At 38.7% G+C, this 19,377-nt stretch overlaps 1 protein-coding gene across 1 annotated transcript in view; it reads right to left on the bottom strand.

The window, feature by feature from the left end:
• The window catches only part of ARSJ (arylsulfatase family member J), a 59,293-nt gene that overhangs the window by 19,659 nt on the left and 20,257 nt on the right, over positions 1–19,377 (bottom strand). The gene's annotated exons all lie outside the window — the stretch shown is intronic.

Below are 19,377 nucleotides of genomic sequence, written 5' to 3'. Positions count from 1 at the left end.
GGAGAAAGACAATGATGTGCGCTGGGAGAAAGAAAGCACAAAATCACCATGGAGGGAACACTGGTGGAGACATCAAGTGTTAATTACCAATGGCATTAACACGTAGGTAGAACGGTGCCATGGGCCATGCTTCTCATGCTGTCTGACAAGGCCTGGGCATGAGGAAAGTTTCTGAAAAGTCAGAAACCTCCATAGTTGGCTCCTGCTACTTCCTTTCATTTGTGGCAGTTACTGAAACCATGGAAATTTTCTATAAGCTTTAGAATAACACAGTGAGTGTTGGCCTCAGTGCCAGTTTCGGTAATGCACACCTCTGTAGTTTGAAAAACTGTACCTTCCAACATGATTGATAATGAAATGGTTTCCAATAATTCTCCATGTCCTCTGATCTGTAATTCAGTTACCATGAGAAACATTGAGTTTTCTAACAAATCTCACTTGATAGAATTGATGGAACCGAGGCTGGTATAAGTCCCCACTAGAAAAGGCCCTAGTTGCCCCGGGAGGTGAAATGGTCCGAGAGAAACACAACCACATATTGTTCCCATGGTACCGGGACCCTTTGGTTCTATACAGAAAATATAAAGTCGCCCTCTATTTTACAATGCCTGCTTAGCTTTGTTTTAGTTACCTAGCTTGACTGCATAAATCAAGTTGCATATAGCACCTGTTTCTATTTTCTGAATAACATATACCACCTAGAGAAATAATGTAACCAAGTTAATGTAACCAAGTGACCAAGTTAATCATAGATTAGGAAAATTAAAAAAAGGTCTGTGCACTGTTAATGATCATTAATAATTTCTGAAACAATGTAAAAGTAAAATCAATCATGATTGCATGATGTAATGATCGAATAACAATTTCTGATGTATAAATAAAGCTCTGCTGAGACGCTCAGTGGGAGATGTCTGCACCCTGATCAAGTGTCAGGTCTCCTAACTACCTCATCTACCTCATCTCCCTCCTCTCCTTATCCCTCCATTTCGCTTAAGCCGTCCCGTCTTTGTGGATACCTGGCCCCGGTCAGAGCTGGACTCCGGCAGAATGGAAGGTGTAAGTCAGAACAAGGACAGAAGTCAGAAGGCCAGTCTTTGTTTTTGCATCTCAGAGACTGCTCTGTCATTTGGGGGCCCAAGTTATTGGACTCTTTCACCTGCCCGGTTCCTGAGACAGGCTTATCTCCATAGCAAAGGGGCAAGTGCTTGGTAAGTGGTTTTCACACTAGATATGATGTGTCAACCCCAAAGCAGGTACAGTACAGAAAAAAAAGTGTAAGTGTTTTATCATTCTTATAAAATTTCTGTTTCAGGGATATTAGTTCTTATAATGTATATTAAATATTATTTTATATGTAATGTATGACATGGAATACACACACACAGAGATACACACGTGCATATGCAGAAGATATATTGGGGACATCTGCTAATTTTTCAATTCAAAGTTGTTTGTGACCAAATTTTGGAAACCATAAAACGTAAGGATCATATTGTGCATTTTCACCAGTTCTAGCTTCACTAACCAGTGTTTGCTAATAATTTGGCTCTTATTCAAGCAGAGAATGAATGTATCAGCTATGTCACCACAGAAACATGCTATACCAAAAGACAATTTGATTTGTACATTAATAAATAAGTAATCTGGTGTAATTCTGTATCTGTGCTTCTTGCTACTAAGAACATTTCTAAGGAAAAGATCAAATTTTTAATGCAGTGGCTATAAATTCAAATACCAAAGCCTGAGTCCTGTAAACTTAAAAGGTAACCATTACCTCATTAAATGTCAACAATTTAGTACTGGAGCCTCCCCAGTGGTGCAGCGGGTTGAGCAAAGAGGCTGGCTGTGCCCAGTCTCTGCAGCGCAGGTTCGATTTCTGGCGGACCAGGGAGATACCCACATGGTGTGGCAGACCTCTCCTGACTCGCCTGCTGTTCCCCTCAGCAGTGTATTTCAGTCCATCTGCCTGTTCTGCTCCCCACTCTGTCTCTGGTGAATCCTCTCATCCTCCTGCACCTCTAGCCTGTACCCCAGGTCTTGTATAAAAATAAATGAATCTTTAAAAAAAACAATTTAGTAGTGCTTTGTAATCTGATTTTTCAAAATAGTTCACACATGTTTCCAAATCTACTAACTGTAGTCGGTAGAAGTGCACGTAAATATGCATGAAAATAAATACTGTGGATGGCTTAGTTTCCTTTGCTGTTGCCCATCTTTAACATTTTGAATAAGAACAAAAGAGTAAGAACGAATTTTTCCTCGTCATTTATGATTCTACTCTACTCTTATACCTACCACGATCTACCATTAAGCGAAAAGTGGAGGAGAAAGAATCAATGAGATAACTGAAACAACTAAGCAGAGAGAAGGAGGCCAAATGAGCTGTGACATTGGTGGGAGTAGAGAGGAAAGTGCTGAGTGAAGGCAGTCAGAGGAGAGAGACAAAAATGGGATGGTGCTGCTCATATGTGAAATATAAGGGAAACAAAACAAAGGGTCAGACAAAACAAATAAAACGCAAGCTCTAGAAATATGACTGTAGAACTGAGGCTACCAGAAGGTGAGGATGAGGGGAAAGCCAAGTTTGGGGGGGTGCTATGGTGGGTGCCATGGTGGTGGGTGGATTGTGGTGACATGCATCTAAAGAAGAGTGATCCTCTGTCTCTGAATCATGTACAGGATGACCTCAATCAAATAAATGAATAAATAAATAAGTTAATAAATGAAAGGTATAGCCATTGTTTCCACACCTCAAAAAAAGATAAATGTGCTTTTCCCTGGTCCATTTCTCATTTTATTATGTTACTAAAACTTACTTAAAATAAGTGTTCCCAAGAAACTATTTTTATCTAACCATAATTAAAAATAATCTGTAGATTATTTTTGAATGGGGACAAGTTAAACATGCTTCTTCCCTGGGGAAGCATTGCATCCAAGCAAGAACTCAAGTCAAGGGGCTCAGGATTTCTGCAAGAAAACAAGTAATAATTGTAACAAGATTGAAACAAAAATTAGAATTGAGTTGGAAAGCAGGGAGTATCTGGATGGAGCAGAAATTTAAGTGCAATTTAATGTCTGAATCTAAAAAGAGTGAAAGATAAGCACAGGAGTGATGGTGCCATCAATCCCAAACAGATAAGAATGAAGAGTATGAGTAACAAATAAGAAACCCAGAAGGTAAGTGGCCATCACAGCTTCAAAATCAACAACAAAGAGAATTTACCAGAAAGTCAGAAGAAAAGGATACAAGGAACGAAGAAGAAGAAAAATATCTCAGAAACTTACACAATGTGATATTCCTTAGACAGCTGGAAATAAGCTCATTTCCATTCCTAAGCAGGCCATTTCAGGTACAAATGTGTTTTTAAATAATTAAAGCTGGTACATAAACCAGAAAATTGGTTCACTCAGAGCACTAAGTCCCTGTCATATAATTACGATAAAGCTAAATTTTATTAGTGAAGTTTAGACTCTGGGGAACTGGAAGGAAATACGGGCAAGAGGAAATTATCAATAAATCACATCATGTGAAACTCCAGATTTTCCCAAGCAGTCAATGGGAACATGTACATGGATTCCTGGAATCATAGTATCAGCCTAGATCTCACAAAACTCATTAATCCATTCTCTAAACAAGACTTTTGTTTCATAATCTAAGAATCAGCTTAGGCTAAATTTTTACTGAATGTCATCAATCTGAAAGTGATCCAAGGCAGAATTTTCTAGCAAAAGTTAATACTCCATTCTTATGAATACTCCACCTTTCTACTCGTGAACATCAAAACCACTGCTTCTCTTGTTAGGTATACTTCTTTTCTTCGAGTATTCTGAGCTCTGCAAGCTGCCAGGGAGTCCCTCCACACTTCCAGCAAGTCCCCACCTCTTCGCACACTCAGTGCTGATCTTATTTTGTCTTTATTTCTAGTCACTTCCCAGACCACATGTTCCTAACTCTACTCCTCCCCAGCATCCTGTATCCCTGGAGCTCTCCTAATCCATGTAACCAACATGTATCAAGCAATTTCTGTAAGACACAATTTTGGATGTCCTGACAAATCCCAAGCTACATTAAGCAACAAAGAGCTAAGTAACAAAGATAAGACATAGATAGAAATTTATGCAAAACAGAAACTTCTGTGACTGTTCTGAAGGGGAGGAAATTAATTCTGCCTGGACAGAGAGAAGCAGGAGGGAAGCTTCTCATATGCTGATGGTTTACAATTTACTGGCGGGTAGAGTCTGAGTTGTGTGTTCTATTCCATACACACAATGACTTGAAGATGTCACTTTAAAGGTTATCGAATGAATAAGTGAATGAATTTTGTGAGTGCCTGTGCCTAGACTGCACGTGCATTAAAAAAAGAGAGATTGCAGGGGCGGGGAGAGGAAGGATTAGGGTCAAAATAAGGGGGGTGGTGTGCAATTGCATGGGGTATACAACCAAAATGAAAATGCACACATTGTGCAAAAATGAAAAATGATGTAAGAATTATATAAAATAAAATATTAAGAAAAAAAGAGAGATTGTACCTACAACCTTAAAAAAAAGAGGCCATCGAGGACATGTGCATGCAGAGGTAGACACTGGTGGATAGATGTGTCCCAAAGGCGAATCTTGTTTGGCCAGCAAAAACAAAAACAAAAAAACCAAAAAAAAACAAACCCCCCCCCCAAAAAAAAAAAAGTTGAAGAACATTTGGAAAACACACCTAGTTTTCATTGTACAGGTGCTTTGCACCCTTCACACAGAAGCACTTGAATTTGTAACTTTTGTTGAAGTTTCTATTTTGCATAAATTTCTATCTATGTCTTATCTTTGTTACTTAACCCTTTGTTGCTTAATGCAGCTTGGGATTTGTCAGGACATCCAAAATTGTGTCCTCCGTTTTCTGATACTTAGCAAAGTAAGGGATGACTAAAGCAATAACGAAGGTTAAATGTTAAATAGCACACTCTATCAAATCAACCTGCTTATTTCATTTTGCAGGTCAAAAATTTGCTACTCATAGGGCTATGACTTTTCCCCTGTTTGCTGCTTGCTAGAACTAGGACTAAGTTTCATGTGGGTGGGGACCATTCTGCAGTTGTCATCACTGATCGTGGTGCACCCCCAGGGCCTGGTACACAGCATGCTCAGTACCCTAGACATGTTTTCATGCAGTGCTGTGGTAGAAGGGGCAAGGGAATGAAGTTAACTATGACACAGGGAGAAAGCTGCCCGAAAAATGGACAATGTTACTTGCTGAATATTCACAGCTTAAGTAATAGTGGATGCTATGGGGGAGTTAAACACTCAAACTCACTCAAGAAACAGAAAAAAAAAAAAACATCATGTGTTTAGTTCATAAAATGAAGACAATGCTTTGATGGTTCCTACAATAATTCAGAAACTGAAAAATACTTTTTCATTAAACATAAAGAATTGATTAGCAAATACATAAACAGAAAAAAATTTTAATAGGATGAGAAATAGTGGACTAATTTTTAAAAAATACTATGGTTTCTACTTTGCATACTACGCAAACAACGTAACCACAAAATTAATTTTTAAAATGAAAAAACAGAACTCATTCTTTTAGAATTAGATATACTGCAGGCTTTCTTAATCTCAAAATAATTGGAAGGATCTTATTTATTAATCACAGAGGTGAAATTATTTTATTACAGCCTTAACACAAAACCATTTTTATTTTGCTGTTCATAAAAACAGAATCATAATGAAGTCAAATAAAAAAATAAACACCTCTAAGAATGCATAAGTATTTGGCTATTTCAAATGAAATATTATGTTTTTAATATCTTCTGCTCATATATTCACATCTCCAATTTTAGCTACATTGCATTGAAATTTGTGAACATGAGATTATTACTGCATCAAAGTAATATTATTGCATCATAAAAGCATTTTCTTCCTTCTCCTTTTTAAACTTACCTCTCTAAGAATTATTTTCCCCTGCAGTATAAAAATAATGTATTCTGTGGTTATTGGGATAAGTAACTTAAAATAAAGGCAGTGTAAGTTACTTCTATTTTTCCAGGTTTGGTAAAACGAAATAAAAAGTGAGCCAGACTTGATTCCTCCAGTTTTCTGTATTTTTTGTTCACTGTTTTCATATTTGCTTCTGTTATGCTTTCCTAGAACTGGAAACATTAGGGACTGTGCTTATTCTCCAAAATTAGTGTGAAAAGATGTTCTAAACGTAATCAATATCTTCCAACATCTCGCAAATCACTGTGTAAACAGAAGGCACGCACACAGACAAGTTTCACACAGAGAAGACCCTCTGCACATTAGTGGTATTTTAAGCATACAGAAAATCGCCTGAAAGAAAAGAATGAGAAAATAATTTACATATGTCATATTTTAGAGAGGATCAGCATCTCTCCTGAAAAAAATCAAGAAAGGTGGTATTTTATATATATATGTGTGCATATATATATATATATCAATCTTGTTAAATTTATAAACTTGCTTCAATCATAAAAATTCTCAGGATACTGTAATAACAGCTAAAAGTTATTTTGTAATTGTGTGTGTGTTGTGCATATCTATTATACATGCATATACGGTATATATATAAAATACATATATAATATATATACACACACAGTGTCTGGTAACATTTAATAAGGTTAAGTAAGCTCCCACTCCTTGTCCAGAAGAAAGGTTTGGGAGGCTTGAAGAGTTAAGGGAAATTGATAAGTTGCTAGGGGAAGCCGTAAGACTAAGATTACTCTGACCATGAAATGTGAAGCAGGCCAGGACCCATCAAAAGTCAATGCCCAAGGATAGACATAGCAGCACATAACTGTCCAGGCTGGCACCCCAAGTTAGAAAGCCCATGAAAACAGGTTCTAAAAGAGTTTCAACCCCTTCTTTCAAAAAAAAAAAGATTTGCTTATTTATGCATACAAGAACTGGGTTACAGGCTAGAAGTGTTGGGGGTGAGAGGATTCACCAGAGACAGAGTGGGGAACAGAACAGGCAGACTGACAAAACACACTGCTGAGGGGAGCAGCAGGGAGACAGGAGAGGTCTGCTGTGCCATGTCAGTAGCTCCCTGGCTGGGGATCGAACTTGTGCTGCAGTGGCTGCGGAGAGCTTCAGAGGTTGCCTCTTAACCCCTTGAGCCACCAGGGAGGCCTTCAACCCCTTCTTGATGCACAGACCTCTCCTGTCTCGCCCCCTGCTCCCTTGCGATATTTCAAAAAATCAGCCTTATCTGTTCTCCACTCTGTCACTGGTGAACAATTTCACTTCCATGCGTCTGGTCTCACCCTGAGATTACATCACACACACACACACACACACACACACACACACACACGAGCATGCACACAAACACATCAGTAAGTATAATTTATATGTTTAATATGCCAAATGCACCAAATTTTACTTTAATTTACATAAATTTACATTTCTTCTTGACTTTAATAATATTAATAATAACACATAGATAATATCCTATATTTACATAAATCATGGGCTTTATTTTTACACTCATTATTACAGTTGAGCTCAGCGGGTGCCATGAAGAAACATGCAATATTATTATTACTTCGGTGACTTGAATTATAGCTGTTTCATTTTCCCGCAGAGTGCTTTCTAATTCTTACTTTCTCTTCCTAAACTTATTTACTTGTTTCAATCATAAAAATTCTCAGGATACTGTAAGAACAGTTAAAAGTTATTTTTGCAATTTGCAAGTTAATATAATCAACTCAGCACCCATTAGAAAAATAAAATAAGTCCTAGAGATGTCATGTACTTCATGGTGACAATAGCATATTGATATATATTTATTACTCCATTTTGCTGATGCCTTACCTCTAATAGGTGAAGATAGATATGTAGATATATTTTCTTTCAGTAGAACGACCATCACCCCTTGAAATGAGCAAAGACATCTGAGTCAGTTGTTCAAAGTTGTTTGAAATTTAATTTTAGCCATATTGTTTATTTAAAAGTCTCTTCTATTTTTCATTTCTTTTCCAAATCTGATTCCAATAAGATTGCTAATTTACTGGTTATCACTCATAGTTGTGACCATCTTCTTAAAGTCTTATTTTAATTAGGACACAGGTAACATATAACATTATTTTAGGTGCATGATTGAGTATTTGTGTGTGTGTATTGAGAAGTGATTGCCACAGTAATAGTAAACAAATAACATCTTTCTCTAGACATGAGAACTTTTAAGATCTACTCTTGTAGCAACTTTTGCCAGTTCTTGTATGCATAAATAAGTAAATCTTTTTTTTTTTTTTTTTGAAAGAAGGGGTTGAAACTCTTTTAGAACCTGTTTTCATGGGCTTTCTAACTTGGGGTGCCAGCCTGGACAGTTATGTGCTGCTATGTCTTTCCTTGGGCATTGATTTTGATGGGTCCTGGCCTGCTTCACATTTCATGGTCAGAGTAATCTTAGTCACCGGGGGAGGCCCTAGCATGTGGCTTTTATCCTCATGGCCTCAAGAGGGCTGCTGTGCCTCCAGGCATTACATCTCTGTTCCAGTCATTAACAAGGCAAGTAATCAAGTGCTTTCTCTTAGAGAGGTTTTTTTATTATTTTTGTTTAGAAGACTTTTCTCCCCTCTCCCATATGTACTTCACCTTTTAGAGGTGAGGCATCAGCAATATGAGGCATAAACAATATTTGATGATTCACTAAAAACACTGACGAATATCACTTCTCATAAATTCCATTAAGTAGGGGCCTCTCTGATGGCTTAGGGGTTAAGTCTCAGCACTATCACCAGTATGACCTAAGTTTGATCCAGGGCAGGGAACTAGCCCACATACCATGCAGCAGACCTGTCTCATCTGCTGCTCCCCTCAGCAGTGTATTTCAGTGGATCCGCATGTTCTGCTCCCCATTCTGTCTCTCACAGGCCCCCTCCTGGCACTTATAGTCTACACTGTGCTGTTTTTTTTTTGTTTGTTTTTGTGGGACCCTCACCGGTGCCCGGGGAATGAACAGGCGCTGCAGAGGCTGTGGGCAGCTTCGCAGCCCAGGGCTCAACAGCTGCGCCACCAGGGGAGGCCCTGTCCTGGTTTTTCTATGCATAAATAAATCTTTTTTAAAAAATTCCATGAACTAGTGGAAAACTCTGGATTTTTTTTTTGTCAGTAAGATACGCTATAAAACATTGATATAAATTTTCAAATTGTGATATTTAGGTATTTAATTGTGATGCACACGCAAAAAACAGATGCCCTCTTGATTTGGCTGAGAACAAACTGTTAACTATTAAGTAAAGACATTCGATGGTGTTATTTAACAAGTTGCTTAATAAATACGTTTTGGGGTTCACTTAGCTTAAGCTTATACTTTCCTTGGAAAAATATAATATGGTAAAAAGTAATACCAAATTAATCTGAATACAGAGCATGTGGAAAGTGTGCTTGTTGTCTTTAAACTTTCTGTCTAATGAAAGTATATTAAAATTCAGAATTTTATTTATTATGCCATGAAGAAGTGTTGGAGCTCACAACATGCTGTCCCCCAAATGACACCTTAGTATACAACATATCTAAAACAGAAAGAGTTCGAGAAATTTGCAGACACAGAAGGTGAATTTAACACCACATACCTACCAAGCTAAAGCTTCCCTCCCTGTCCCAGGAGGGTTATAAAGTGTCCTTATGACCAGAGAAAGAGAACTTTCGACTCAGACGACTGTGCACACAAACCTAATCATTCTTTACCATTCACTATCTTGTCACTTCTTCACCAATTTATTGTTCCTTTGTCAGAAAGGTGTAAGAGCTGTCTGCTCTGGTTTCTTCCTCAAGTTCATTCTCTGGTGAAGGCTCCTGTATGCCTGTAAAAACTCAATACAATTTGTGTGCTTTTTTCCCCTGTAATTCTGTCTTATGTCAGTTTGATTCTTACATCCAGCCAGCGTCTCAAGAGAGTTGTGTAGAATTTTTTCTCCCCTACAGAAGCAATATGCTTGTGAGTTATTTATGACTTCATTCTGCGCTCTTTTACTTGAGTCTCAATAGGGAGTTTTTTGAAATTTATAGTCTTTCATAATTATAGATCCATCAACAGGAAGTTTTATTTATTGTAAAACCAAAAACATGGTAATTATGTCTTCATAGCAGTTGCAAGTACTATATTCTAGGATTTTTTTTCCCCCAAGCATACTGTTACAGTTATCCTTAGAGCCTTGACTTTTATTAGTTCTCACTGATTTTATCTATCTGTGTCTGGCCAATTATATTTAAGATGTATATCCCAGAGCACATATTTGGAAACATGACAACTGTCTTATACAGGGATGGAAAGAAAATGGGACCATCCTCTGCCGTGGATGAGCTGGATGTGGCTAGGTCACATCATCTTCTAGATTTTTTGGACGGTGTATAGCTTTGCTCTCTGAATTTTCTGTATTTCTCCACTGCAACAGATGCTCAGAAAGTTTCATAAAATCCACCTTTAAGAAATGTGCTATCTTTTATCTAGCATGATTTTTCTGCTTTGAACTGAAGAAACAGCAAATACCAGAGATCATCCTCTCCCTTGAGGCTTGACTTTCACCAAAGGACAAACGTGGCCATGGAGAACAGTTGGGCCTGCATGCACTGTGACCTGCCACTTCTGGAGCAAGTTCACATCTGCACATACCGACTAACGGTGGCACCCGGGGAATCTCTCACACCGCGATTTACCAAGGTCCTTCAAAGTGCAAATAAAAAACAGATGGGATGATGTGCACAGCACCGTGTTACTGAGGATTTAACCTTCTTCTTTATGCCTCATACTTACCCCATGGTAAGCACAGGCACCAACTATTACTTAGATACCAGCATCACTCTAAACGAAGAAGCGAAGGCATGAGGAGATGAAGCCAATGGTCTCATCACTGACAATGCACTTTTGAAATCTGTGCTCGATTCCTTATGGATCACATAAACTCTTCTTCCACCCACACCCATTCTTACAGTGGCTTGCAGTCTCTCCTCCAGTGATGAGCATGCTACACAGATGCAAACCACATGATTTCTCAAGAAATAGAAAGATGTTCTAATGGAATGTCCTGAAAAGTCATTCCACGGGGCGAGAAATACTGGGCTGTCTGGAAGGGGAATCCTGTCTATGAAATCACCGTTTTCATTTTCCTGCCTCTGAAGTGACGTCAGCTGTCCAGCACTGCCCAGAAGAAAATTATCACAGAGAAGAAAGGACTTGCTAGTCCACCCCCTCCCAGGCCTGCCATGCTCCCCACAACCCTGCCTCCTCCTGCCCCCTGGTGGTGGCTTTCTGGCCAGTTCAAGGGGAAGCTGCTCCTAGCCCAGCAGATCTAGGACGCTGCAGCAGATGAGCGTGGGACCTGGCAGTGGGTTCATTTGGTAATAAGGTGACAAGTTCAAGAGAAACGTAGGAACGGGACACTGGATTGTTCTGCTGAGAAACAGCTATCAGAAAAATCTTGAAAGGAAGAGAGAGAGGGATAGGAAGCAAGGGAGGGAGAGAGAGTGATATCAACCTAGCTTCGAAAGATTTGCAAATTCTCAAGGCATGTAAATTCATCTGGGCCCTGGAATGTGAATATCAAAACACATCAGTTCCTTATGCTAAAGTAATTGGGTTCTCCTTATTTTTATAGCCACGGACTCTAAAGGCTTGTTGAGTAACAGGCTGTGCTTTTCAGATTGTAAGTAGGCATCGGGATGGCAACGATTTTTTGTCTCTGCAGTCTGTTGTGAGACGGAAGCTATTCTGTCAGGAATCCGCAAGCAGCGGCAGCACTGGCACGCTGGCTCAGGCGTGACAGCTGTGATTCTGTCTGCGGCACCTCCTTGTCCAACTCTCTTACAAGTTTGGGAGGAAGCACTGGAGAATAAAATGAAAAAAAAAAGAGCGTAGATTTCTACATTTGAAGAAACAAATATAAAAGAGGGGAAGGCACAAGAATACTGAAAGTTACCAATTTATGAAAAAGATACTCGAAATTCAGAACAGTAAAGCTATAACAAAAAACAACTTGCTTCTCAGTCCAACAGTTGATTCTAGAATATTCTCAGTGGTGGGAAGTTCAATTTCTCACCAGATAGCTCACTTTACTTAGGAAGAATTGACTAATGAAAGGTTCTCATTTGGATTGATCCATGTTTTTACTTTGGTCTGGAAACCAAAGAAATGCAGAATCACCTCCACACGATAGTTCTTTAAATATGTGAAGGCAGTCACCGGCTTTTGAGTTGTCTCGGCTATTCCAGCCAATTCTCATGCTCTGTGGTTGCCAGATCTCCTTGGCACCCACTTCAGTTTGTCAATGTCCCTCTTAAAATCTGGCACTTCAAACTGAACCTAATACTCCAGATGTGGTCTGAGCAGGACAAGGATCAGCTGGACCATCCCCCACCTTGATCCGAAGTCCACACTCAATTAGTGCTCACATCAGCTGATCTGGCTGCTCAACACACTGTTGGCACAGGGTGAGCTTGTGGGCAGCTAAAATCCGTTCTTTTTTCACATGAACTTTTCTTAACTGGGTTCCCTGCATCTTGTAGACGAGCAGTTTAACTTGTGAACAGACAGAATATTCCATTTCCTGTTACTCATTCTTTCTGCCATTTATCAACCTGAAGATAAGGGATTTTGTCACTCAAATACGTTATTTATTTTTCTCCTATGATTTTTGCAAATACATATTTTTATCTGAAAAATGTGTTAAAGATTTTGAGGGGCCAACACTAACTCAGAACAAAGTCTGATAACATGGTACCGGAGTCCTGCTGCCAGGCAAACCTTGATTTTCTTTTTACTTGCTATTTAGTCTATTTTTTGATTCAGAAGAATTTGTTCTATAAACTGTTGAAACCTAGATAGAGTATATCTATAACCTCTCCTAATGTCGGCATGCGAAAAGAAAGTGAAATCATATTTTGGGGACATGATTTCTTCTCAATGAACCCAAGGCAGCATCTAACGATTACTAATTCCTCTGCTAACTTACTGAATGACAACCATCAATTGCTTAGTCAAGTAGGATTTTTCATCAGCTCACCATAATCAATTAATCAGTCTTATTTCTACAATCCAGACTTTTCTGCTTTTAAGATGGAGACATCAAACATGTCCTAACACATTTTCAATATTACGATACTCTTGCTTTTCATGAGGCTTTAATGAGCACTTGAAATTTTTTTCATATTAATGTCCAAATTATGGATGAAATTTCATGCATTGTGGATTCTCAATTCAGCAAACTGTCCTGACAATCTCTTTTCCCCCCTCTGACCAACTTAGAGGGATCTTTATTTTAATTAGGGTAAGTGTTTAACAACATTGTATAGGACTTAGAAGTATAGGATCACACCTCCTCAGATGCATGTCCTCATACCATACCCACCACCAAGGCACCCAGAGTCCCCCACTATAGCCCCTGCTTTCCTACCTTCCTTTCCTCCTCTTGTACTCTCAATTCTACAGTTAGATGTTCAGGATTCACTATTGCTTTGGTTTTGTCTGACCCTTGTTTTATTTCTGTATATGAGTGAAACATATGAGTGAAACAATTCAGTCTCTGCCTTTCTTATTTCACTTTGCATCATCTCCAGTTCTAGCCATGTTGAAGCAAACAGCAAGAGTTCATCATTTTTTAAAATAGCTGAGTAGTACTTCATTGTGTATATATCACACATTTTTTCCTAATCCCCTCCTTTGTCCTTGGGCACTTAGGTGGTTTCCATAACTTGGCTATTATAAATAGGGCTGCAGTGAACAATTTCTTACCAAGTAATCAAGTGCTTTAGCACAAGGGTAAGCCCTTAGATGAGGTAGCACTGAAAACAGTCACTAGAGGGCAATAGAGAGCCGAGAAATTGGTACTGGACAGAGGGACAGACAGCTGGTTAGATGGCCCAAGAGTTGCATAGCTCAAGAAGGCCAGTCCACTGCAGGAGAGCTTATCCAAAAATTCCAGTTGAGATATGGTTCACATAAGAACTGGGTTAGAACCAGGTTCCTGATCACGATGGATCTGCTGGTTAGCACTCAGTTAGAGGATACAGCAATGACAATATTTTTTAAGAAGTCTGACAGCAATGTTAGAAAACAACCTTGACATCAGCAGTCTTAGTGTCATGGCTGAAGTCTGTATTCAAAACTAAGCTCAAAATAGCAGAGATTCAGCAATTATAGCTATAGTTCAATGAGGGTCTACTGTAGTACCAGCAACTAACCATAATACCAATAATATCTTATATTAAACTTTGCAAAGTAATAGCAGCCTTCTTTCATTAAGAGGTAACTGAGTTTTCAGGAATTTAAGTGGCAGAACTGGGGTCTAGATAAAAGTGTGTTGAGCTCCAGAGCATGCACTCCCAATGTGGGGAGAGTACAGAGGACCCTGATTTAGTAATGAAAATCCTAGGGGTAGGCACAGCAGACCTCTCCTGTCTCGCCCGCTGCTCCCCTCAGCAGTGTATTTCAGTAGATCTGTTTGTTCTGCTCCCCACTCTATCTCTGGTGAATCCTCTCATCCCTCCCTGCCCTGCACCCCACTTCTGGATTACACCCCAGTTCTTGTATGCATGAATAAATAATAAATAAATCTTTTTTTTTTTAAACAAGCAAGCAAACAAACAAACCCCAGGAATAGAAGCTTGTGAGAATATGCTCTAAAGACCTGGTCTTCTCCCTTACAAAGTCATAGACAGACACATCTTATCGTGGGCTTCTTTGCCAGAACTCATATAGCTACAGTTATATTCACAGAACTATAGCTATGAAGGAGCTATAATCACTCCATCATAGTTTGAAGTTTATTCTGTTTTATAAAGAGGATGGAAACAAAATCCATTCTATTAAAACACTATTTTCTTGAAAGTCTTGAAGCAAACACAGTTTGTAAACATAATAGATGACTTTTTTTGTTGTTCTATGAATTCAACATAAACTTAGTGCAATGAAAACTCTCAGTAACAATTTGAATTTCAAATGGGACCTCTACCTGTGATCCCAAATATTGGCCATGTAGATGGAGCACCAGATTAATCTAGTGAAAACGCATCCTAATTAATTAAGGGGGGACAAACATAAAGGGGCATAACAAATTTTCAATTTTAGTATCTAAAAAGAATTTTGAGATAAGATCATCAGTGGTTGCATAATTGAAGGATTTTTAAAAAATGCTGAATGTTAAATAACTTAGAAGTCAAGATATAGTAGTCCGGGGAAAAAAGACTCCAAGGTAGCAGAAGAGATGACAAGTTGTGAGGACAAAGATGTGTGACCTGTGTTTGCATATAACTGTTTGAAGAAATATGAAATTCAAAAGACACTACTTCTGAATATATTAGAAAGCAGCATTCTAGAACAAGCTGTAGGAGTAAGTAAATGAAAATATGTCTTTACAGCTTTACTGTTCTGAGTTTCTAATGACTTTCTCAGCACAGAAACAATTAAAATAATACATGGCCACCAGGATCCAATGTAGTGTTTTTGATGAGACAGTTTCCTAAGTTACAGTGTCTCATGGGATAGGGGCACATTACTAATACGTATGGAATTTATTTGAAGTCTATTAACAAGGGTCTCCATCTTCTTTGCCTCCCTTTTTCCAGTATACATAATAAAAAAAACCTTGCAATTGATAAAATATTTTCCCTTGAATTAATACATAATATTTCCATGGTAGCGTTCTCTCATTTTAAAAATATATAAACTTCAAGGATTAAGATATAGAACAAAATTTCAAGTTTCTGGAGCAGAAACCCATAATTCATATTACATGCTTATGCTCTCCTCCTTTACGAGGGTACAGATTTTAAATGCTTGTAAAATAAATGAAATGTCTGCTTCAAATTCTTCTTCAAACAAGTATCTAGGAAAGTCTGAGTTTCAACAATGAAAAACATGTTGCTTTACTGCATTTAAAATGAGCTTTTAGGGCCTTCCTGGTGGCCCAGGCAGTTGAGCTCAGCACTGTGAATCTGTCCGCAGCCTCTGCAGTGCCAGTTCCATCCCCGCTGGCCACGGAGATGCCCACATGGCATGGCAGACCTCTCCTGTCTCGCCCGCTGCTCCCCTCAGCATTGTATTTTGTCAGTCGGCCTGTTCTGTTCCCTGCTCTGTCTCTGGTGAGTCCTCTCACCCATTCGTGCCTCTAGCCTGTACCCCAGTTCTTATATAAATATATTAATCCTTAAAAATAAAAAAATAAAATGAGAATTTACTGTAAAAGTCCACACCTTTTTCTTTAATTCTCCCTGTATAAACTGTCCCATAGCATTTCCAGTTATTACAGGCATTTCTGATGTGCCGGTATTACCGATAGGTGGATATCTGGCTCGTAGCAGAGAGACAGCTGAAGCCTGCTCAGACCGGGCAGCCATCCACCAAAGGCCCACTTGCTGAAAATAGAGCAATGCCTTTTGAATGTGTGCTGTTTCTAAAATGTTCATGGACATTCAGCACCTATATCTCAGCAGCTACATGTCTGGATCCTCTTAGAAGCAATTTCCAATTTGTTCTCAGGAAGCAAACCTTCCCCTTGACTCTCTCTCTGTGCACTTATCTGTCTTGTGCTATTTGCAACCCTTTTTCTTCCCCTACAAACAGAACTATGTGCTTTTTTATCCCTGTTTCAATTTCTTAACTGTTCCTTTAGCATATGTGAGCACAGAGCATCTGTTTCCAAGTCCATGCCAGATGGATGAAATTAATTATTGGGGAAATCTGATGAAAGAGAGAGCAAGGTACTTTTCACACCGGCAGGAGATTCTGCAGAATTAGAAGACAAACTGACAAATGGAGACACTCACAGTTGGTCAGGAGTAACCAAGGCCACTTCTCAGAGTTTTGCCAGTGGTTCTGCATGTATCTACTTTGACGAAATCCCCGGGCAGTTATGGCAGATACACAGCACTTACCTCCCCCCAAATCTCATCAAAATCTCTCAAAGTTCTGAGTAGCTAAAACAAGAATGCCATGTTTTAAATACTGTGAAAGACAATTGTGTAATTTTAATAGAAACAAAGGATACAATTAGCAAGTCTCTTTTTAAAATAGGTTTTGATCTTTCCAGAGGCCAAAATAAATGGACTCTGGTCGTCATGGAAACTGTCGATGTGTTTGGTGCCTTTATGAAGGGCCCGTAAGTGACCTCTGAGCTGCCTGTTTTAGATGCTGCCTTAACTCCCAGCTCTTCCCCAGTGGACCAAGATCAGGGAGAAGGCCCCACTTGCCAGCTGGCCTGGATTAGGTAAGTAAGCCCTGCATGCAGGCTGTCATGAGGTGTGGTGGTATTCCCTATTTCTGAACTCTTGGCTTGTGTCTGGAGCAGAGGCGGGAAGTCTGACTAGGAAGTGGGAGGGGGGTCACTGCATTTGTGCACATGCATGAACCCATTTGTAGCACAGGCTTGTCTGTGGATCAACATTTGCTTCTGCGGACCAGCTCTCGTGACCTAGCCAGACTCCGTTCCATACTGGGAGGTAATTTCCCTTATGCTGTAGATAGCAACTCTGCCTTATACAGCATGACTTAGGTACAGAGAGCTAAAAATTCATTTCGAACATTTGAACATTTAGATCATGTCGTATGTCTACTCAAAACCCCAGTGGCAAGCCGTCATCCTTGGGTTAAGTCCCAAAGTCCTTACTAAGTCTGTCTCTGACCCCTGCCATTGCCTCTGAATTCACTTCCTCTGATACTCTGCCCATTCGCTCCACACCAGCCCACTGACTGGTCCTCACACGAGTCCAGCTCCAGGCTAGCACCTCTGCCCCGGTGGTGCCCTCAGCTCAGCTTGCTCTTCACTTCACCCAGGAGACTCAAATGTCTCCTCCTCACATAGAAGTGGGCGATTCCTCTCATTCTTTTTTTTCCTTAAGTTGCCTTATTTTCTTCATAGTATTTACTACTTTTGTATCATATTTTCATTAAATATGTGTTAAGTACAGAAGCACCACTTTTATAGATTGAAAATACTCAACTATCAGGAACTTAAATCACACCACCTACTAGATATACATGTAGTCAATGTATTGTTCTTCACGGATGTATTTTGTCTTTATGTGAAAACATGTCATGTAAATCCACTTCAATTAGGTAAAAAAGCAATGCTGGGTGAGTTATTCTATTCTATACCATCCTGCTTGTTTTATAACTCAGGAGATCTGCTATTGTCACAAATGCTCTTTTAGCATTTAAATGCATTAACAAAAATGCATTTATTAGATATTTATACAAATATATCTACATCAGTCATTATATTGCTCATGAAAACTAAAGTGCTTTGCTAACATTTACTTTACACTGAGCTTTCAGCATATGTGTAATCCAGTCCTGATGACACAGAAAAACACTCCACAGAAATAAAAGGTCAGGAAATAAAGGCTAAGGAATGAATTAAGTCATTTTTAGTTATGAAAATAATAGCTTATAGTAAGTATTCTCATTCCACTGAGTATGAGGCAAGACTGAAGAAGCCGAAGTAGGATTTAAACTTGATTATGAAGGGGAATTTTCCTGCTTATGTGGACAAAAAGAACCATGAATTTTTGTAAACCAAAGATGGCTCTGGAGTTCTCTAGATTTTTTTTTAATGAAAATTACCCTTTGGGGATTGTTTAACTGCCATGTAACTCTAACTTTACACAAGCAAATGAACTCTATTCAAAACAGTTACAGAACGAGGTAAAACTCATTCCTGAAATGCTCCAGGACAATAACACATCATCTTACCAGAAGACAAAGTAGGTAACTCAACCACTCTTCTTTGTATCCTGATTTTAACCAGAAAACAACATATTTAGGAAATATGAAAAATAATCTTCCTCTTTATAGAAAATAAAATGTACATTTTTTTTTTTTAAACAGTAAGGACACATTTTGATTTTAAAAGATTTGACTCAGAATTTATGGTAGAGTGAAACAGTAACTGTTTTTTTCACGGGATAAATTAACAAACTTGAATAGATATAAAATATTTGGAAAATGCACAGCACAATTTATGCTTCTTTGCCACCTCTATCCTAACAGTAGTTGTTCAGCTTACAGTCCGATAACTTTTTTTTCCCTTTCTATTCTCCTTGCCTTTGTATTTCCAAATGATTTAGGCTGCTCTCTAATTCACCTGCAACAAGATATAATTTAAACTATAACCAAGTATTCATTGAATCCCATTTCTTAGCCATGACAGAATGAATGGTAGATAGGAAAACTTAGCAAAACACACATATACTGAAATATATTACTTTCCCAAACCAGCATTGGATAAGTTGAATATTTATTGAGCTCTATGCTGAATTTAACAACAACATTTAAAATATGGTATGTGATTTCTTTGTCTAAAAAAGAAGAAGAATATTGCTGAGGATAGCACTTATAATTTTGAGAGAAAGTGAGGTAAAGCCTACTC

The sequence above is a fragment of the Talpa occidentalis genome, unplaced genomic scaffold (assembly GCF_014898055.3).
Source record: "Talpa occidentalis isolate TD23 unplaced genomic scaffold, MPIMG_talOcc4v2.1 talOcc4.13, whole genome shotgun sequence".
Classification (NCBI taxonomy): Eukaryota; Metazoa; Chordata; class Mammalia; order Eulipotyphla; family Talpidae; genus Talpa; species Talpa occidentalis.
Note: the sequence above shows the minus strand (reverse complement) of the source record. Positions and strands in the feature narration are given on the sequence as shown.